The sequence below is a fragment of the Centropristis striata genome, chromosome 11 (genome assembly GCF_030273125.1).
Source record: "Centropristis striata isolate RG_2023a ecotype Rhode Island chromosome 11, C.striata_1.0, whole genome shotgun sequence".
NCBI lineage: Eukaryota > Metazoa > Chordata > Actinopteri > Perciformes > Serranidae > Centropristis > Centropristis striata.
Genome location: NC_081527.1, coordinates 25,721,149 through 25,742,440, shown reverse-complemented (window position 1 = coordinate 25,742,440; position 21,292 = coordinate 25,721,149).

Below are 21,292 nucleotides of genomic sequence, written 5' to 3'. Positions count from 1 at the left end.
AAAGGTATATGAATCATTTCAAAATCATTTACATACTCAATATGGTGTTAAAAAGGTTAAAATGAGTGCAACTAAAACTATTAATAAACTATTAATTATACTTTAATTGTTTGTTATTGGTAAAGTAAATATAAACTTACATTAATATACCATCTATTTGCCATTTATAAATGATTTAGTTAGTTAAACATTAATAAATTATCATTCTAAATGGCCTACATACGGTTTATAAATGATGATTAAACATTAATAAACTGTTTAATAAATCTGTTTACCATTTATAAACGATGGTTATTGTAAAGTGTTACCATTTTTTAAAATTATTTTTATTAACGAATAAACAAAAAAGAACAGTGGATTACTTATTAGGAGCCAAAATATGAAAACAAGACACTAAAACACAATTCTAGACAACAAAGACTCAGAAACATATTTACAAATTAGACAAAATGTACACACAAATAACAATAACATAGAATAATATAAAGGTCAACCACAACAACAACAATGAAAACAACGAAACACCAGTACAAAGCCACACGGCGAAAACAGACTAACAAACATAAAAACTGACAAACATGAAAGCCCAAACAGAAATATAGAGAGACTGGTAATATACACAGATTCCAGGATAAAAAGAGAATCATATGAAACGTTAACTAAATTCAAAGTAACGGTGCGTTCAGACCGGACGCGTAGCGAATATTTCGCGCGACAAGATTACATACAAAGTCAATGCAAACACGCGAATAGACGCGAATTTTTGCCGGCGGCGCGAATCGCGGGTTTCGCGCGACGCGAATGCCGCGATTGACGGTGCGTACAGACCGGACGCGTAGCGAATATTTCGCGCGACAAGATTACATACAAAGTCAATGCAAACACGCGAATAGACGCGAATTTTTGCCGGCGGCGCGAATCGCGGGTTTCGCGCGACGCGAATGCCGCGATTGACGCGAATGTCGCGGCGCGAATGAAACAACGCGAATTCGCGTGAGTTCAATAAATTCAACTTTGGCGAAATATTCGCGTGACGCTGTGTCGGGACAGCCTATATTGAGATTCTGGACGACAGTGTCCGAGATACATACATGAGAGAGAGGAGAAAAGAGGCAGGAAGGAGGAGTGGGTCGGCAGGAGGGACAGGAAAAAGGTGGAAGTACTCTGCGGTCCTCTCTCCGTGCTGAGTGCGCCTCCGGATGATGTCACTCACCCAGACACGACGGCGTGTTTTCCGACGTATCTCGGACTTCCAGAGCAGGTACAGGGACGCTATGCTTGTCATGGTTGATGACAGAATGAAATGGAGGGAATTACTTGGCGCTAAATAGTCTCTTGGGCGAAAATTCGCGAGTTATTTACTCGCGCGAGTGACGCGAGTTAAATTCAATTCTCGAGCGAATCAACTCGCGCGAGTAACGCGACGCGAAAATTCGCTACGCGTCCGGTCTGAACACACGGTAAGGCTGGTCAGTTCATGAGGTCTGGTCTAATTTCCCTGAACCCATTTTATAGCCCAACACAAGTTTACTATGAATATACGTAGGTTGATCTCTGACAGACGTCGCCTCTTTTCGATCCGCTGATTTGTCAGTTTATTCAGTACGTGGACACGTCATGTCACCAAGCAGAGATGTATCTCTCTGCTCAGCACATCATGTCCTGTGACCTGACCTGCAACAATATATTACTGGAAACACATATTTTGCAATATACACTGTAATAAATTATTCTGTAGTCATTTCATTTTACTTAATATATTTGATAAAATGTATTAAATATAAATGCATCCTTGCTTTTGAGGCAGTTGTTTAAGTAACTTTAATATAAAAATGTTTGAGATAGAATCTGCTCATTTTGATCACATTAAATATAATCTGTATGTGTATGTAATTCTAAATCAAGAGAATTTTGAATGAATCCAACACAATAGAATTAGTCCGTTTTTAACTGACAGGCACTTCCTGTTAAGTTGTTATTAACTCAACTTGTAACATAGTTAGATTTAATTAATAATATTGCGTGCAATCTGTTGCCTCAATTTTATTGAGTAGCTATTGTTTATCTTTTTTTACAGTGTATCTTTTTGTGATAATATATTCTTACTCTAAATAGGGCAGAGGAAGTTTAAGCAGATGGAGTAAATGTATTTAGTTTACCCATAGTTTAAAAACAATATTAGCACATGGGCAGTGTAGCAAAGCAGCTTGCATGACTTATTTATCAATGCACAGAGAGGGTATACACACAGAGAGTGACTTATGCACACACAGAGACAGACACACAGATTATTTTAACAATGACCAAAACGTTTCTACTATTTCTCAGGCATTTCTTCTGTTTACATTGTATTGTATGTTAACTGTCTGAGCCCCAAAATGTATGCTCTCCTAAAGGATCACTAAAAATACAGTTTATCATAGACAGAAACATGAAATTTGAAATTTCCGATAGTCCTTAAAGGCATCATAAGTTACAAAAGTTAATTTTATAACAAATATGTAGCTAAAACAAAGCTTAAAATGTTGATATTTCTGTCAGAGTCACTTTATTTGTGTATTTTATTATATTATGTGTAATTTAAAACGTGTCCAAAAATAAAATAGTTAAAAACATTAAATTCCTCAGAGACACTGTGAAGACATGATTGATTCTGCTGAGACCAACAGGTCAGGTGACAAATATTCACTGAAAATCTGTTTACACAGAGCAGAGAGGAGAGGACAGGAGAGGCTGGAAACATGCCAACAATTCAATATGTACAATATGTGGAGAAAACTCTTTTTACAACATTTGTGACACATTTTATTGCAATTTTTAAAAACAATTTTCAGAGAAATTAAATTTTTTCTTTTTTTAAATGATTTCTGTCATTCTAACTGTGTTATTCTGCACAAAGACATGTTGAGTTGCTCCCACTTCAAGCCATGATTGTGCTGATTCCATAGAGCTGCAGGACTTTATACTTACACATCCCACCTTGAGTGTGACATCCATCATTTGGCCTCCACATCACCATCAATCATTACTACTACGTCAGCGAGATGGCGGTGGTCGGTGGACATTCTAAAATCACAGACTGTATATAAATAATGGACGTAGTCACCATGACGTCACCCATTGGTTTGTGGCCCGTTGGAAGCATTGAGTTCAGCTTTACACACGTCGCCATCTTGTGTCTCCATCTTGTTTCCTCTACGGGGAGCAGACCATATCTGGACTGTGGAGGAGGAGAGGGATCTGATCACTGACTACAGCCTCTCTACACCTCAACCTGACTGAGAGAAGCAGCTGCTAATTCATGTTAGCATTAACTGGAGCATTAACTGGGATGTTAGTTTTGGCTAGCAACAAACAAAAACAAAATGTACGTTACTGACCTTAGAAAACTGAGCAGCGACTCCTTGGAGTGTCTGTTAGTCCAACCAAACGCTGAACAAGACATTTTTACTGAACAAAACGTTCAAATAAACTGTCATTAAGTGAAAATACAGTGAAAGGGTCAAAGTTATGAGACCAAAGAGCTAAACGTCCTTTTTTATATCTATATAACGTTTTATATAACTTTATTGTACGTATTTTGTACGTATTTTATAACGTTTTATATAACTTTATTGACACGTTGCCGTGGATACGCATTGTTCTGCTTCTCTCCTGATGATGGTTAACCTTGTTAGTGACCTGTCAATCAAAGGTAGCCACGCCCCAAATCATACAATTCTTTAACTTCTATTTTCTTCGAAATGGGGCCATTATTTACAAAATAACATCAAATTGTATTGAAGAAGATTTTTTACTAGTGATTGAGACCATAGTGTTGTCCTAAAAAAAGGTCTGAGGTGAAAAGTAAAAAGTTTTCTCATTTTGCACTGAAATGAATGGACAGAAATCTTTCTGCAGCCAAACTTAGCGCCCCTTGCTAGAATCTTCGGTAGAATGCAGCTTAAGGCACTTCCTGGTTTGCCTCCCTGCTCAGACCCGGAGGTTGCCGCCTGTTCAGAACCATATGGGTGACATCACGGAGGCTACGTCCATATATTATACAGTCTAAAACGTAAAAATGAGTCGTCTCTTGCTGCCTATAGAAATGCCCTACATTGTGGTTTTTGAGGGGAGACCAGTCTCCATCACTTGTGTCGTTGTCATTCAGACAGTTGGCTGACAGAGGTTAAATAAAGGTCAAAGTTTGCCTAAAGCTCCTTTATAAGAAGCAGGATTTGATGGTGTTCATTGTTACAGTTTCTTCTTCTTGTGAGTTTGGCCGAAGCCTCATTGGTATTCATCTGCCTTTGTGTCAGTGCACATTTCCCTAGCAGAAAATGTCAGTCCTTTAAAATGCTGGATCTGTCATTTTGGAAAGAAAACACTCTTTTTCACAGCTTGATGAGTGATTATGTTCCCTAAAAAAAGAAAAAGAAAAACAGTGACAGGCAAAGCGAACAGATCCCCCACACGGAGCTCCATTCACACACTCACTCTGCTCTGATGAGACTTCAACATTCATACAGTGTGTTCAGTGTTCAGCGTGTTGGCTTAGAAAACCTCAACAGGACACGCTTTTTCAGGAACGGCCTAAAAACTGCCTTAAAGGTCTATGGAAAAAAAGGACCCTCCTTCTCTATTGATTCATGACCTCAGTAAACTTCTTCTTCAACACAGCACAACTTTTTAAACTTAGGGTCCAATTTGGAGCAAAAAATAAAATAAAGCAGGGCAAACTTTAGAGTGTGGCTTCTTAGAAGTTTTATCCTTTTGCGTTGATTAAAAAAAACTAAAAAGAAACCCCATTCCAAACACAATGTGATTATCCTTTTTGACATTTGTGCAATTAAAACCTACACAAAGAATATATCTTATGTTTAAACTCTCGTTGTTTTGGTAAATATACGCTCTGAATCTTGTGCTTTCTGTCTAGACTTTTTTTAAATTCAGGTTCTACTAAAAGACGCTAAGGAGTCTGATACTTTTCATAATGAATAACTCTTCCTAATGAAGCCATCTAGCAACACTTGCTTATACATAGCTTTGTTCCGTGCATGTACTGGTTGCAAAAAACCAAGATGGCAACAGCTAAAACAGAAACTCAATGCTTCAAAACAAATGGGTGATGTAATGGTGGTGACGCCCGTTATTTTATACAGTTTATGATTCATACACATACATTGTGATGCTTTGTATCTTGTTGTTTTGAGAACAAACTGTACATATATTTCAACAGATTTTACTTGATTCTGCAGCTTAAAAAAATAAGTCCAACACTTAAACAATCATATATTTTTTGTGTGACAAGAAATCAAAAATCAGTGTACTTAAATGGAAGATTGGGTCTTATTTTTGTAGTTTTAAAAAAATATTAATAATATAATTAGTAATAATAAAAGTTGTGCTCCTTGAGTTAGTATCAGATTTGTGAACAAGGTGATGTAATGTCATTAAAAAGAAGAAGCAGTCAGGTTAGAAACAAACTAACTTATGCAGAAGAAAACAGAAATGAGAAGTTAAGTTACAACTGACGATAGACATCCGTCACAGTTCACAGACCCACTTCCTGTTTCAATGTTAACCTACTGTATTTGTTGTCATTGTGCTGACAGAGCTTTAATCAATACATTTCAGATGTGCCAACTTTCACTTACACCTGGAGACAAAGTGGTTTATCTGGACTAAAACAGCTCTGCAGACATTCTGCAACACTGACAAGACAAAGGTATTCTGAGATGATGATGTATGCTTCATAATTTCTAAACTATGGAGAGTGCAGACAAATTAAACACATCCACCTGCTGCTTCTGTATCATGGCCAAGAAAAACCAACCCTCAGTAAACAAAAAGAGCCGTAAACACAGCGTTTATCGTCACTCTGTGGCTTAAATGGTTCATCTGTTCATTTATTTTCTCCTCCTGTTGGAGAGGCTGAAACTAAGTCATTAAAACCCTCCAAAACAGTGCAGGACCATCCAGAAAGACTGTGAGAGAGCAGAGCATGTTATGGAGATGAGTAACCTGAATGTGTGAGGTGAAGTGATGATGGCTCTGCAAAAACCAACAAAAAAACAACAATTGAAAAAAAAAAAAAAAAAAAAAAGGCTGCAGTTTCTGTGAATTTAGGCTATAAAACCACTGAGCTAGGACCTTTAGGCCAAAAAAATATATGTTTAAAGTAGATAGAAGAAGTCCTTTACCTTCTTTTTCACATGCAACACGAAAGGTGAAAGTACTCACTAGTACTCATATCTTTTTCAATAAACAACACAAAAATATTTTACAGTTTCTTAAAATTGTAATTTAAGATATATTGACTGATCACAACACAACAGTAGCACAATACAAAAGTAATATACATCTGCCATAGTTTTATTCTTTAGGTCCTGAGTTCCAAATCCCCCCAAGTTCCTGGAGAGTCCATATACAGTTTAGGCTTAACTGGTGACTGTCACTAACACAACCATATTTACGGGCACGGTACAAACATTAAATACATAAAGTGACCGACCTATACATGTACTCAAAAAAAACATCATACAAGAGAAAAGCACAAACATTATGATGAAAGCACTACCTCACAGCAACCAATGAGAGCTGTGCGAGCTGGACAATACAGAGTCAGACATAGAAATAAACTGCACATGACCCGTGATGTCATCAATAAGCAAATCAGTGCATTACTTCATCCGGCCACTTTCAAAAGAGTTGGCAACACACTATGATATCTTGAGAAGGCTGACTGTTGAATGGGTGAGAAAAACTGATTACGGCTATTTAATGGGCTGATGGCTTTTGTTAGAGTTTGTTTTTTGCAGAACAGATGAGAGGAGAGTAAAATCCTTTTGACTATTTATTTAAGACAATAATGAAAGAGTGAGCATGTACATGGACCATCTCTGTTCAGAAATCACAGGCTGCTAAGCAGTTAGCTGTAACCACCTCCCAGAAAAGGATGCCTAACTTACTTTTACACAGAGTTTTATAATATGAATGTGTGACTATCTGATTGGTTAAAACTGTTGGGGCAGCACCATGGTTTAGACTTGGCCCGCCCATTACGTTGGCACACAGGCTAGTCCTAGCCTCTTGGTGCTTCAGCTTCCGGTCACCGCCCTGTGGAAGGAAAAAGCTAACAGCAAACTTCTGTATCTTGTCTAGTGTTGGTCAGTGCCTGTCTCCACCTGGGCCCGTGGCCTTGAATAGGAGCACAAAGAGTGCTTCAGTTTTTTTATCTGCTTGCCCTCAAATAATGTGGTGATGTGCAAAGCGTTATCAGTATGTCCTTTCTTTTGATACTCCTTATTTCTGAGTGCTGTGCCTGGCACATAAAATGTGTGTTCCATGCCCCGCCAGATACACCCCTAAGCAGTAGTTTACCAAAGGCCATAATGCAGACCATTTCTAATTTTATTAATCTCTAACACTTTCTTAAACGGGAGACATGGACCCTGTTTCCATTTAGCAGTAACATGTGGTCTGAGTGATACATGAATGGCATTACAGTTCCTCATGGCTCACTGAGCCACCATCTGATCCTCCCTCACTCACGTCCTGAGTGTCCTGGACATATCCTGAGCTCTGAGATTTTCCTCGTTTCGTTTCTAACCGGCCTGTTTCTACGGTGGCCCTGAGAGCTCACAGCAACTGCAACTTAAGAAAACACGTGTAAATACCCAAAACACAGGCAAACTGAGAAAACATCTTCATCAATTTGACAACACAAGCGCAGCATTTAGAAGCTTGTTATATTAATTTGTCCTCCTGTTATTGACATAATGTGCATATATTCGAAAGGATTGAATCTATGATTTTGTCTGTAGAGCGAATATTCAAAGTAATTTTGGAGAAATTTTGATAGCCCTAATCATACGTACTTCCACTCGGGCAGTTGAGTAGGCGGTCCCTAATGTGGACAAGAGTCACATACCCGTTCTCACTACTATCTGAATGGACACATGCGGCCTGAAACAGCTCCCAATGTGGTTTTTGACATCCGATTTCAATGCGTCCTGACAGTGTTTCCACCTGTATTTAGGGCTCTCCATTTGTGTTCGGATCCCTCAGACCACATGTTACTGCTAAATGGATACAGGGTCATGGACTGTCAATATGAGACCTGGGCATTAGGAGGCCCGGGGCCACATCAGACCTGGTGGCTGTCCCTGTCCGGCGGCCTGAGGTTACCCAGAAATTAGATAGAGAGATTAGATCAATACAACCACAGTGCTTTTATTTTGAAAGCGATTTCAGATGTGCGTGCATTCCACAAAAACACTGAGCTACATTGTCAAAAACAAAAGTTGATAAGTTAATAAAGTTAATAAATTGCTGGTTTACAGCATAACACACATGCTCTATATTGTTTTTGTGGTTTAAATGTATGTTGTGGAAAAGTGAGATAATAATTGGAGTTTTACACATTTTTACCGTTATATTTGACTTACTCCACATTAACAGAGTCTTATTATAACATGTATTCTTACCAGTAGGAGCTCAAAACCATATAATTTACTGCTTTTTAGGAAATGTATATTGATCAAAATTTAATTGAGAGTATTGGTCCAGCCCTCCGTAAGTTTTGCAGTATCTAATGTGGCCCCTTGGAAAAATTAATTAACCACCGCTAGTCTATATTGATAAAGACACCTCTGTCTAGAGGAACCCTCCTCTTGTTCTTCCTGATAAAAAGGTTTTTTTTTGTGGTGAGATTTTCCTTATTGGAAGGACACAAGGTGTTGTTTATGGCACTAAGGGGGCGATCCCAAAGGAAGGAAGCTGACCAAAACACAGAGCATTCTGGGTTGAATTTAGGCGGATACTGTTTAAATGATTTAGTGAGAGATGGTAGCTGATGAATTCAATCACATAGCAGATTAAAAACTCAGCCAGTAATACATTAAAGTCAGAGACGTGCTTCTAAAACTCTTTCCCTCACAGATTCTGTCCAACAGACAAAGGACATTGTTTACATAAATCTCAGTGTGGAAGAAACCGAACCAGATGAAAACACTTCAGACGTGAAAGACCCCAGTGTCTGCATTATGTTGTTTTTGCAAATAAGTAGAATAAATAAATGTAATACAGGGTTATTTTTGCTGATTCTGAGAAATGCAGCATGTTTTTCAAACTATCTTCTATTGTCAGGTGATAGCTCTTCTTCTGTGGTCTTGTAGCTGCCAGAGGACAAAGAAGAAACACCACTTCACCTCGACAAGCCACAGTCTTGGCTTGACACCGATCATGTCGAACAAGACATTTCCTGGATTGAAAGTGAAACTTTTTCAGGTGACAAATAACATGCGAAAGAATGGAGTCCTGAATCCAGTGCAGCCAGTCACTCCTGCTCTGTGCAAAGCAATGTAAACATAAACCTGTGATAGTTTTAATACACTACTGAAAGAAGAGATTTGACAAGTCAATCTGAGAGTAACAGAGACTGCTCAGGAAACATCTTTCAGTTTATTAAAGTGTTTCTGGCACAAAAAAATAAGAAGAAGTGTTCGGTCTGAAGGAGAAGATGAAAATGTCTTAATGGAGCCATGGATCAGCAGACGGAGCTCCTCCTTTCCTTCTCTGCAATGGAATCACCCGAGGCCGTTTCTCTTCAACAGATTGCTTGAAGAGCCCAATTGTGCTCAGCTAATGCATAACAAACAGATGGAGCTGAATGCAATCACTCCAGAGTGGTGTCTCTATCTCTTTCTCGCCGCCTCTCTGTGTGAAATAAATCAAAATTATGGTTTCTGGCGTCAGTGCAGCTCTGCAGGAGGAGAAACACTGCAGAGCTGCATGGTTATCGTGTGGCTCAGAATCACAGATCTGCCTGAACGCGGGGAAATTAATTAATGTCATTTTGCTCCACTTCTCCGAGGCTTTGATGGGCACGGTTGCTGTGACAACTCGGTAACGGTGACAACTCGGTAACGGTGAAGCACAGGTGCCTTCAGGCGATGACCGATATCTATGGCGGGAGGTGCAGACGGCGGCGGCGGTGTCGTCTTTCCAAGTTTGTCAAGGTTATAAAAAGCAGCAGCACTGGAATTAGATGAGCAGCTGAGAACCTGCAGAGAGCCAATCAGAGTCTGCAGCTCATTTACAGAAACATACAGATTCATAATCACATTGAAGCAGCAGTCGTTCAGGATTTTACTTTTGACTGCAACACATTTCCTTGAAGCTTCAGCAGTACTCACTGATTTGAAGCTTTGAAGTCAGTCATTTAAATTTATTTTCGAGTGCAATGAGCCACTTGCACAATGTACACTGCTAAAAAAAAATAAAGGGAAAACTTAAACAACACAATGTAACTCCAAGTCAGTCACACTTCTGTGAAATCAAACTGTCCACACTGATTGACATAACTTTCACATGCTGTTGTGCAAATGGAATAGACAACAGGTGGAAATTAGAGGCAATTAGCAAGACACCCCAATAAAGGAATGGTTCTGCAGGTGGTGACCACAGACCATTTCTCACTTCCTATGAGAGCTTTCTGCCTGATGTTTTGGTCACTTTGAATGCTGGCGGTGCTTTCACTCTAGTGGTAGCATGAGACGGAGTCTACAAGCCACGCAAGGTTTGCTGTGTCTGTCAGTGTAGTGTCCAGAGCATGGAGGCGCTGCCAGGACACACCACATCCACAGGTGGGGTTGTGCTTACAGCCCAACACTGTGCAGGACGTTTGGCATTTGCCAGAGAACACCAAGATTGGTATATTCACTGGCACCCTGTGCTCTTCACAGGTGAAAGCAGGTTCACACTGAGCACATGTTACAGACGTTCTGCTGCCTGCAACATCCTCCAGCATGACAGCTTTGTCAGTGGGTCTGTAATGGTGTGGGGTGGCATTTCTTTGGGGGGCAGCACAGCCCTCCATGTGCTGGCCAGAGGTAGCCTGACTGCCATTAGGTACCCAGATGAGATCCTCAGACCCATTGTGAGACCATATGCTGGGGCGGTTGGCCCTGGGTTCCTCCTAATGAAAGACAATGCTAGACCTCATGTGGCTGGAGTGTGTCAGCAGTTCCTGCAAGACGAAGGCATTGATGCTATGGACTGGCCCGCCGTTCCCCACACCTGAATCCAACTGAGCACATCTGGGACATTATGTCTCACTCCATCCACCAACGCCACGTTGCACCACAGACTGTCCAGGAGTTGGTGGATGCTTTAGTCCAGGTCTGGGAGGAGATCCCCCAGGAGACCATCCCCACCTCATCAGGAGCAGCCCAGGCGTTGTAGGGAGGTCATACAGGCACGTAGAGGCCACACACACACACACACACACACACACACACACTACTGAGCCTCATTTTGACTTGTTTTAAGGACATTACATCAAAGCTGAATCAGCCTGTTGTGTGTTTTTCCATTTTAACTTTGAGTGTGACTCCAAATCCAGACCTCCATGGGTTAATAAATTTGATTTCCATTGATCATTTTTGTGTGATTTTGTTGTCAGCACATTCAACTAGATAAAGAACAAAGTATTTAATAAGAATATTTCATTCATTCAGATCTAGGAGGTGTTATTTTTAGTGTTTCACTTTATTTTTTTGAGCAGTGTAGTTTGACGCATACCTGTTTTATGAACTACAGGTCACTTCACTACCTGTCCAGTATATAGGGCGCCACAGGAATAAGTTCCTAAGCCCGAAAGTAAGTTAGCATTTTAGTAAAGTCTTACCCATAGACTGTATATAAATAATGGAGGTAGTCACCGTGACGTCACCCATTGGTTTGTGGCCCGTTTGTAAGCATCGAGTTTGGCGTTACACTGGTCGACATCTTGTGTCACCATCTTGTTTCCTGTACGGGGAGCAGACCATATCTGGACTGTGGAGGAGGAGAGGGATCTGATCACTGACTACAGCCTCTCTACACCTCAACCTGACTGAGAGAAGCTGCTGCTAATTCATGTTAGCATTAACTGGAGCATTAACTGGGATGTTGGTTTTGGCTAGCAAGAAACAAAAACAAAATGTTCGTTACTGACCTCAGAAAACTGACCAGCGACTCCTTGGAGTGTCTGTTAGTCCAACCAAACGCTGAACAAGACATTTTTACTGAACAATGTTCAGATAAACTGTCATTAAGTGAAAATACAGTGAAAGGGTCAAAGTTATGAGACCAAACCGCTAAATGTCCTTTTTTATATCTATATAACGTTTTATATAACTTTATTGACACGTTGCCTTGGAAATGCATTGTTCTGCTTCTCTCCTGGTGACGGCTCGCCTTGTTAGTGACCTGTCAATCAAAGGTAGCCACGCCCCAAATCATATGATTCTTTATCTTCTATTTTCATCTGAATGGGGCCATTATTTACACTATTAACATCAAATAGTCTTGAAGAAGATTTTTTACTATTGACTGGGTTCGAATCTGGCTCGGAGCTCTTTCCCGTCTGTCTCCCCCCTTCACTCTGAATATCTCTCTACTATAAATAAAGCTGTAAAATGCCCAAAAAATATCTTTAAAAAAAAAAATAAAAAAATTCTGAGGTAATAAATCAAGTGAGAAGTTTTCTCATTTTGCATTGAAATGAATGGACAGATTTTTGCAGCCAAACTTAGCGCCCCCTGCTGGAATTTTCGGTAAAATGCAGCTTAAGGCACTTCCTGGTTTGCCTCCATGCTCAGACCTGGAGGTTGCCGCCTGATCTTACCTGTCAACTTAATGACGATTTTGAATGTGTTGGTGGTCTGAAATGTCTGAAATAAGCTCTGTGGTTAACATGAGCTGAAGAGATGTTCTCGTTTTGTTGTACAACATAAAACATGTTAGTAAATTCCTCCACTTGTGAATTTTGGACTTTTTACGTGTCCTTAAAAAGACATCTACTGTAAGCCAGCCAGCGTCAAGTTCGCGCATATGCGATTCGTTTGCAGTCTGGACGTGGAGGGGTTAACATCTTCTGCTCTGACTGCAGCTGGGAGGCACTGCTGAGTGCTTTGGGAAGGGTGAGCACCGTGCTCATTAAGAGTAAAGTCTCCAATAACACCAGAGAAAGCCAATAGATTTGTTACTAGTTGCTTTTTTGAAAAACAGTCACTAAAGGGGTCAGAATACTCGTTAAATGTAATGATAAAGTCTTCCTTTTTCTGGAAAAGGGTCCTATGTTCCCCGCAATCTAACAGTCTTTACAGCAGACTATCAGCATGGCCAGCAGGCCTACCGTCACATGGCCCACCTTAGCTCAAGCAGCCCAAAACTTACATTTGCACAGCCGCTACTTTCTGGTTACTTTGCAGTTCATTTTTTTGTTTTTTAAATCTAGGATTACTCATGTTTGTATATTCCCACCCCTAATCATATTGTCTTGCATCCACGCTTAGCTTTTTCCTTTTAGGGTTAGGGTTAGGTTATTTGCATATGCGCATCAAACAGCCTGCAGGCCTACATAGGCCTATTTGTCATGGAATTTTGCAGCAAAAAGTAACAGACCGGAAAACATAGGAACCTTTTTGGAAAAAGCGGGGAAAAAGGGCCCTATGTTCCCCAGTCTCATACAAAGAGGAGAACATAGGACCCGGAGAACAGGGACATGATCTGATAACAGATAGCAACTTTCACCACGGCTCATTTAAAAACTGCCACCACAAGAAATCATGTTCCTTGCCTCGATTAGTGAAACTGACAGCGGGTTTGTTTCTGGCTGCCAGTGTGAAGTTCTGTAAATGTAGCTATCGCGCACCTTGCTAATCGTGCAAGCATCAGCTGGTGTCTTAAGACTAATACACACTCTGCAAGAACAGAGACATTTCTTGAAGTGGCGAGAACACGGAAAAAGTTAGTTCTGGCCAGGACATTTCATACTTCACATAAAACTCAAGTGCAGAATTCCAGGGAAGTCCTCATAGGGTCCTCCCACTGCAGCACACATTACATTCACATTTGTGACCAATCGCACAATAGTTATCAGACACCAAACAAGAAAAAAGCTCTGCCCAGATAATGTGTCAAGAACAGAGAAATTTGTTCTCTCCCAGAGAAATTTTCTTGAGGTGGCAAGAACAAGAAAAAAGTTAGATCTCCCTAAGAACAAATACATTTTTTTTTTAAAAATCCTAAAAATGACAAACTGACACAGAATTACCAAGAAAAGATAGAATGACCAAAAAAACGACAATTGCTAAAAATATGTAGAAATTACAAAAAAGGGATAAAATTTGTTAAAGTCAAAGAATTAACTGAAAAGACAAAAGGACTAAAATATGTGAAAATTATACAAAAAGTATAAAATGTGTTCTCTCTGGCAGGGCTGCAAAAACAGAATGATGTCTTTCTGTTCTTGCAGCCCTGGGAGAGAGAAAACATTTCTCTGTTCTTGCTGACTATGTATCAGACTTTGTTGTCCTCCTCCTAACCTACAGTTTGTCCTCCTAACCCAGGGGTGGGCAATTAATTTCCCCAAGGGGCCACATGACCAATACCACGAAGGTTGCAGGGGTCGGACCAAAACTCCGAACTAAATTCTGCTCAATACTAATTTAATTGCTTTATACAATACAGTAAATTATCTGGTTTTGGGCTGCTACTGATAAGAAAACAAAACATGTTATATGTTTATAATGTGGAGTAAATCAAATATAGCAGTAAAAAGTAGGAAATACTCCAATCACTATTTCACTTTTCCATTTATTTTAAACACAACTGTAAATGACCTTTAGCAAGGTTCCTATAGGTGTTTTTGTGTTATACAGCTTGTTTGAATATGTTCTAGGTGTTTTACAATGTTGTGATGCTTTTATTTTGAAAAGGTGCCATCCAGTGTGAAACGGGTGCTTTAATTTTGAAAGGTAGTGACAGGAAATAACGGATGGAACGGTTAAATGAAAAACGAACGGTAAATAATAACGAGTGCGTTGTAATTATAAAAAATATTTTATTGCCTCTGGTTCCCTGTTTTCCAAGTCCTCTCCCCCAAATGTCTTATCCGCTTCTTGTCTGCCTGTTGCTTCAGACGCACTGTCATCTGCTCCTGATGAAGGTCATGTAGTTGCAGGCCCACTGTTCCATTTTACCTTGTTTTCACTCGAAGAAGTCCAAAGAGCTCTGGTATCACTTGACTCCACAAAATCTGCCGGCCCAGATAAATTGGAACCCTATTTTTTAAAATTAGCAGCTAATATTATTGCTAAACCCCTCCAACATATTTTTAACCTCACTCTTACAACAACAAAAAATCCTAAAATCTGGAAGACCGCTCACGTCCTCCCTCTACCTAAAGGGGGAGATCCCACCTCCCTTAACAACTATAGACCGATTTCCAAATTATGCATTTTGTCCAAGGTCCTTGAAAGACTTGTCAATGATCAGTTAAAGGACTTCCTGCATACAAATAACATTCTCTCTCCATATCAGTCTGGATTCAAGGGCTGGAAACAGCACAGCACCATTACAGCTTCCCTTAAAGTCACAAATGACATTTTAGAGTCACTAGATCATAAAAACTTTTGCACAGCTCTCTTTGTTGACCTTTCCAAGGCTTTTGACACAGTGGACCATCACATCTTGGAAAAACGTTTGTCAGACATTGGGTTGTCCAAACAAGCTGTTGGTTGGTTTGCAAATTATCTGTCCAACAGGTGTCAATGTGTCTACCATGATGGCTGCTCTTCCAGTATTTTAAATGTCTCTTCTGGTGTTCCTCAGGGCTCGGTCTTGGGTCCAATTTTATTCAGTATCTATGTTGATGTGCTGGGTCGAAATGTTCCCAATGCCAAATTTCATTTCTATGCCGATGATACAGTTTTATATTGCTGTGGTTCAACTCTAAATCAAGCCTTTGACTATTTGCAGACAGCTTTTAATCTTTTGGAATCCCAACTGATCGACCTGAAACTTGTTTTAAATGTCTCTAAAACTAAACTAATGATGTTCACCAACGGCAGGAAGGTCAGTGATCCTCCACCCAGCATATTTTCCTTGCAGGGAAACCAGATCGAGTTGGTTACACATTACAAGTACTTGGGAATTTTAATTGATGACCGCCTAACTTTTAAAACCCACATTGAGAGCCTCATCAAAAAGCTGAAAATTAAGCTGGGCTTTTTCTTCAGGAACAAGTCATGTTTCTCCTTTGCTGCAAGGAAAAAACTAGTTTCTGCTACCTTTCTCCCTGTGCTTGACTATGGTGATCTGTTGTATATGCATGCCCCTGTATATTGTCTTCAATCCCTTGATACTGTGTACCATGGTGCTTTGAGGTTTGTTACAGGCTGCAAAGCTCTCACACGTCACTGCTCCTTATATGCCCGGGTTGAGTGGCCGTCCTTACGCCTGGATTCCACTGGATGCGTAACGGCTGCAGATCCGTCGTCGGAGCCGTTACGCACCCATTATAATCAATGTGTGAGATTCCACCGACTGCAGATCCGCTGCGTAATGAGTCCGACAACGCAGGGCCATCCGACAGCCCTCGCAACACTTGCGCAGAGCTTCTATTTTTGTCGGACGACGGAGCACTACGCATAAATTCAGCACAGAGCAGATCGTTCGGGACAGGAAGTCTTGCACAGACACAAAATAAAACACTGGTATATTTTCAAAATAAAATACCTTGGGTTCGCTAACGAGGTCGGCCGGCTCGTTAACAAGCCGGCCGACCTCGTTAGCGCTCGTTAAGACGGAGTCGCTGGATTTGTCATCAGTCATTAACGAGGAGATGTTGATTATCTTCCAGTTATATCAACTGATTAGGCGTGAATTCGCGAGATCTTGTGCGTCCTCGGGACTCTGCTGTCCGCAACAGTTCCGAAACAGACGGATCCGGTGGGTGTTGACGGACTGCGTAGATACGCAGCCGTTGCGGACAGACCCCTGTTGGAGTCGTTACGCATCCAGTGGAATCCAGGCGTTAGCCGCTCGCAGGTTAACTCACTGGCATTGTTTCATTTATAAGGCCATTCTAGGTTTACTCCCCACATACCTATGTGACTACATTAACAGGACCCACAGCACCTACAGTCTTCGTTCCAATGATACATACCGGTTGACTGTTCCCAAAGTCCGCACTGTACTTGGTAAACAGACTTTTATGTATCGGGCTTCCTCATCCTGGAATCTGCTCCAGAGCAGTCTCAATCTGCAGGACCTTATTACGCTCACATCCTTTAAAAAACTCTTGAGAGATCTGGAAGCAGACTCGTATCGCCTTGTTTTTTATGATGTCATGATCTTGTGCTGTCCATGCCTATCTTACTGTGTTGTCTGGCTTGCTTGTATTTTACTGTACGTCCATGTTTTATTGTCTGTTCTTGTCATGATGCACTGTCTGTCTTATTGTTGTAACTTTTAACCCTGCTGCTGTCTTGGCCAGGCTTCCCCTGAAAAAGAGGTCTTTGTATCTCAGTGGGACCGACCTGGTTAAATAAAGAAATAAAATATAAATATATATATATATATATATATATATATATATATATATAAAATAAAAATAAAAAATTCATATAAAGTTGATATAAAGTATCAAAAAGGCTTCTACAGTGGCTGGCTGACAGGAACAAGGTTTATTAAAGTTATTTTTCTTCTGTCATATATATTAGTGGCTATATTTGTTGTCTTAGCTATAGTAAAAGTGCTTGTTTGCTCAATTGCTAATGCTAATATTTGTTATTGCTCTTACGGTGGATTCACAAGGTGACCAAGGATTGTCTGATTTTTATTTTCATGGAGCTACGATTTTAAATTAATTAATTAACGCTACTAAACAAACATTCAAACCACAAAAACAATATAGAGCATTTATGTTATGCAGTAAACCAGTAATTTATGAACTTTATGCAAAAAACAATACATGTTTTTGACAAGGTACCGAGGTAACTCGGGTAACTCAGATATACGTAAATCGCCTTCAAAATAAAAGCACTGCGGTTGTATTGATTTCTAATTTCCGGGTAACCTCATGCGGGCCGTAATGGTGAAACTGTTTCCAAATGACCTTAAGCCTAGTTGGGGATTTACATTTCAGCCAACTTACACCAAAATACAATAACCTTAGATCGGCTGATTTATTAGGTCTATTTAACAATCACTGATCCGACTCAGAAAATCGGATTGTTCTGCAGCTTCAGCTTTTCCATGTCTGATTTCTAACATGCCTGCTGTCAAAAGATCTGTTACAAAGTGAGCTTTAATAACTTTTGAGTCATTTTTTCTGCTGTCGACTCTGATGTCATAAAAATAAAACTAAACATTGCTTCAAAGAAGAAAGTCTGCATCTGTCAGCCATCTGTGGATACAGATTTTCCTTTCATTGCCCTCCCTGTTTTCTGGTTACAGTAGATTTGCACAAAAACAAAACATATTTTGTAATATTTCCTGCGTTCGGGCAATTAAAGATGGTGATAGGTGTCCTTTCAGAATAAAGCTTTGGATAAGCAGACTCATCTCTTTCGTACTCAGTTTGCAGATAATTTGATCATCTGTCTGATACTCGGTCAGACCTCAGAGCGTCTTTTATCGCCCCTCATCTTCACACGGTTTATGTTGCAGCCGGTCCGTTTGATTGGACTCTGTGAGTCCCCCTGTGTTTGTTTTAGGGCCAATAAATTCACACTTGACAAACTGCTGCTGAGCTTTCCGGCCACACAGGAGATGAGTTGAACTGTAAATTCCCTCCAGAGCGAGGCGGAGTGATTGGCATTTCATTTAGAGGCCGGCGCCGGCGGAGAAGTGAATCTGCAGGACTCTGCTGACTCAGTTGAGTGATCGTGTTTTGCTCGAGCCGACATCAAGTTAGTGATTTAATTTGAGCCACAGATGAATGAGATCAGTGGGAGATAGTGACAGAGGGAGAGATGATCTGAGCCTCCGTCGCCGCTGTGAGACACCAGTTTGAGATGCTCCTGATAAAACCAGACATCCGTGCACAAGATAAGGAAGGATCAAAGGGTCAGACCGGATGGAAATGATGATTTTAATTATATTAATGACTAAACTCCTGCAGGGTCTGATGGTGCCCATAGTACTAAACAATTATTCCTAGTCCTATTTAACAATTAAAAAGACACAGGATACATCTTGTCAAATTTGAATAATTTCACATTTGAAATAAATGGGAATCTGATTAATGTTGACCCCATACTAGAGGATAATTTAGCTGACTTTAGAACCTGGTTTGCAGTGGAAATGTTTCTTCTGCTGGTGAAGAATGAAATAGAGACTTCTGCTGTCCAAAACTGTCCAATTTATGCCTGGAGAACGCCCACTAGGGTGTGGGTCACACCCCTGTGCTCACTCTGGCGTCGACACCAGACCCCCCAGGGTGGCCTCCTGCAGTAATTACATTTAGTTACAAAATTAGGTCTACACATCACAATTTAAGAGACCAAATTTGGCTGAGAACAAATTTATTTGAACAGGTTCAGCCCTCCAGACAATTCAGGGAGTGTTCCTGGTCTGAATGATTATCTGCCCAAATGATCCTGTAGTTAATTCATATATGTTTTATTGGTTTTTCCAACATTATACATCAACACTAGAACAATGGTACTCCACAGACAAATTAGGGACAGAATAAATAAAAATACAATTAAAAATAGCATTGGTAAACTAACATAAGATGGCCCAAATGATCATCTAGTGCACACACCAAAGCCATGGGATTGTTCCAATCATGCTGCCTGTTTTACATTAATTGTCCACTTGATGGCACAGTTGAGCAAATGAAGCACCATGAAGCTTCGGCCCATGAGTGACACGATGGATGGAAAGCTTCAATGCTTCATGAGGCTTCATTTGGCCATCACTACTGTCAAGACGAGAAGGAATTCCAAACCAAACAAGCAAACAAATCCAGAGGAGCGAGGCAGGAAAGGTGAGCAGAAGGACTGATGAGTTTGTGAGTGTGAACAGGTGAGCAGGTGAGTCTGAGGACATGTGGTGGACAGGTGGAGAACAGCAGGTTCAGTGTGTGCTGGGCCTGAAGGAAGAGAGAGATGGAGTCCACAAAACACTCCCGTCTGCTCTAGAATGAAGCGGACAGAGAAGTAATTTAACCAGAGGATCCTGTAGTGTGTTTGTGTTTTGATTGAGAACTCGAATATAAAACTTACTCGCTTGTCAAAACTGCATGAATACAGCCTGCACACTTTGGTGTCGAGTCTTTGCATGGCTTATAAGCTGCTTAAATTACAATGTTACAAAATAACGTGAAAGCAGCACAGTGAAAATTATATAGTGGTTGTTATAAAGTAACTACCGTATTTCCTCACTTTAAAGCCGGGCCCCTATTAATGACCGGCCTCATTTAGTAACCGGGTGTAAAAACAATTTTTAGTTAATAAAAGCCAGCCTCTTTCATAAGCCGGGTGTCTTACCGGTGTTATGTCAAAGTCTGTTCCCCCGTCGATATGTGTCCCCCTTACCTTAACCTGCACCAACCTGACCCCTGACCCCAACCAGTCCTCCTTTAAGTTGTTAACATGAGCCCAAGTTTACCTTAACCCCAAACAGTTATCTCTACAAGGCCTAACCTTAAACTTAAATCTTAACTCCAACCGCGGAGGTGATGCTACGGAGAACACCATTCAGGAAACATCATTTGACGTGTAACAGATTTCAACACAACACCTGTATTTTGAAGTTTGGCCACATGAGTTAGTACTGTAGGTAAATATGGTTGTTTCTCCCGCTGTCCTAGTCATTCTCTGTAAAGTCCAGCCATTTACGCACGTTCTTCTGGGCTTTTTAGTAGTTTAGACATTTAAAATCCTGCTTAAAATGAACATTCAGCGTGCTGTTCATTGTTTGTTTACATCCGAGTACTTCCAATATGGCTGACATCCGGATAACTGGCTACAATGCGCTGTGTAAAACACTCTAAAAAGTGCCGGTCAGAGCTGCTCTGATTTTCTTTTTTTAATAAAAGCCTCCTTCACATAATAGCCTGCCCCTATTATTCGCCAGGTCCCAAACAGATTTTTTATTAATAGAAGCCCCGGCTACTATTTGAGGAAATACGGTAAGTATGTTTAATACAATACAATTTTGAAGTACTTGTATCTTGAGTATTTCCGTTTATGTTACTTTATACTTCTACTCCACTACATTTAGCTGACAGCTTTAGTTTCTTTTCAGGTCGAGATTTAACTTGAAAAACATGATACATTTAAAATATTATTATGAATTAAAGAACATAACAGTGTATTCAATTTCAACAATAATGCCTGTTTTTACAGTGTCTTTCTATGATAAAAGGTTCATTTTGGGAAATTATTTAAAGAGAACATAACTGCCCTACAAAGCTTCACTGCAGTAACTACATTTTTGGTAAAAATTGAGTTATAGCTATAAATAAAAT